The sequence below is a fragment of the Charadrius vociferus genome, unplaced genomic scaffold (assembly GCF_000708025.1).
Source record: "Charadrius vociferus isolate BGI_N301 unplaced genomic scaffold, ASM70802v2 scaffold161, whole genome shotgun sequence".
NCBI classification, from domain to species: Eukaryota; Metazoa; Chordata; class Aves; order Charadriiformes; family Charadriidae; genus Charadrius; species Charadrius vociferus.
Window position 1 is genome coordinate 934,856 of NW_009646928.1, and position 2,396 is coordinate 937,251.

Consider the following 2,396-nt stretch of genomic DNA (forward strand, 5'->3'; position numbering starts at 1 on the left):
CCCTCAGCCTCGGGTGAGCCCGGGGGCAGCGGGGAAGGAGCGGGGACACCAGGGAGGGACCGGGAGACATCAAGGAAGAAAAAGGGGATGACAGATTAGGAGCAGGAGACATCAAGGAAGGAGCAGGGGACATCAAGGAAGGAGCAGGGGACACAGGAAAAGGAGAAGGGGACATTAAGGAAGGAGCAGGGGACACAGGAGAAGGAGCAGGAGACATCAAGGAAGGAGCAGGGGACATCAAGGAGGCCCGTTTCGGCCGCGACTAATGAACACAGTCTCCAAGAAGGGAGGAAGGGACACCACGGAAGGACTAGGGGGATACCAGAGAAGGACCAGAGTCGCCAGGAAGGGAACAAGGGACACCAGGGAGACAGCAGGGTACACTAGGGAAGGACTAGAGGACAGTAGGGAAGGAGCCATCCCGGAGCGATGGTGCTGGGGAAAACGGGGACACATTGGCGGGATTTGCTTGAGGCCACTTTATTGTGGCATTTTGGGAGATGTTTTCTTGCTTTGTTCTCTCTTTGGAGCGTTCCCGCACGAGTTTTTCTGGCTCGGCCCCCGCGATTGCAAGACAGGGATCTCAGTGAGCGATGCGAGGCCGCGCTGGGTGGTGTCCCCAGGGACCCACCGGCCCGTTTCGGCCGCGACTCCCCCCTCGCCCCCTCGCCCGCCCGCCCGGCACGCGTGCGCACGGCCGCGCAGGGCTGACATGATGGATTGAGCCCGGGCTGCGGCCGGGCAGAGGCAGAAAAATCCCGTCCCCTTTGTAAACCCGGCCTCCTTCTTCCCCCGGATTCCTCCGGAGTTAAAGTATAACCGGCGCCATTCACTCCCTTCACTTTGCACTATAAAGGAAGTCGCAGGTCAGCTCCCCCTATTTTAATTCTGTGATGAATTAAATTCCCTCGCCCAACGTTTCTCGTCCCTTTTATTTGTCCCCAGTAGAAAGAACCTGAGCCACTGGAGATTATTTTGGGGGGGTTCTCTTCTTTTTCCCGCCTGCGAACTTATGGCGCTCCCCTCCCCGCCCCCCGGCCCCCCCTATAAGGCTGTTCAGACCGAAAAAGCACGGACAGCCCAGAGTCCCCTTGGGGCAGACGTTTTGGGACTGTTACCTTTCCCCTTGCCGCACACGAAACTTCTCGGCGCTTGTTGCAAGGTATAAACTCGTTTGCAATTCTGTGGAGGCTTTTTTAATATCCCCTGTTCTTATTTTTCTTGCCGGAGAGGGTCTTGCTCCGACATTTTTAGTAATTTCGTAAATTAGCTAGCACATACTTCACCTGACAATATAAGCATGTAACTCAACGTATCTTAAGGGTTCATTGTATTTCTTCAGGGTTTAAGCCTATTAACATACCAGAGAAGAGTAGCTAGAAATTTTTGAAGAGTGTCCGATAATTATCATTTTCCAAACTATACTTAAGCAATACTACCAGAGTACTGCTTTGTCTCCTGCAGCAATTGGTACCGCCGAGTACCGTTCTCTAAAATTCACCGGGAAACGCGTCTGTATAACTCAGCGAACTGCGATCCGCGGCTGCTCTCGGCAGTTTATCCCCTGTCACAAACCGCCGGGGTCCTTTTCTTCCCTGAACAAAAGCTAGGGATGATCTACGAAGCTGATGAAAAAGGGAAGAGAGCTATTTTCCTTTCCTGGAAAATTTTAGTAAAAAAAAACAGTCTATGGACGGTGGCGATTCAGATGAGTTTTAATGAGTTTTAATGCGCTGTGGTAATCTTAAGCAGTCTTAAAAGTATTTTTGTGCAAAACAACTCTGTCACTCATTTTCCACTTCTATGATCTACATTTTCGGGAGCGGTCTGGACTGAGGACTTTTGTTAGCACAACACCGCCTTAAGCGTAGGTTTTTATGTGCCTTGTAAAATATAGTTCCCAAAAGAATACGCAGAATCTTAAGAAAGAATATTGCTGTTAAGCTGTTAAAAGCCTTATTTCTTTTCTGAAATACCAACTGCTTGTGAACTCTGCTTGAACCTAAAAAGGAGGCTATGGGCCATAAATCACATGGACAATGCTCAACTGTTTGGTGGCTCATCTTTAGATCTTAAAAAGAGAGAGAGGGAGAGAAAGAGGGAGAGGGAGAGAGAGACCTTTCCAGGTTTTGATTTTCCACGAGTGCAAGGCCCGGGGTGATGTTTTTATAGGGTAACACCAAAGCAGGGGCTCAACACTTGGTGGTTTGGCCAGAAACAGCCTCCAGGAAAAGAAAAGGGAAAAAAAAAAAAGAAAGAAGTGACATCCAAATGGTGAGGCCGAGCCGTGGGAGGTGGGCTTGGAGGCACCGAGGGTAGGAAGCCACAAAGTATCCATGTCTGTGTTTCAGATTTCCCTTCCTCTTCTCCAGAAAGGTTAACCTCATCTGAACTGC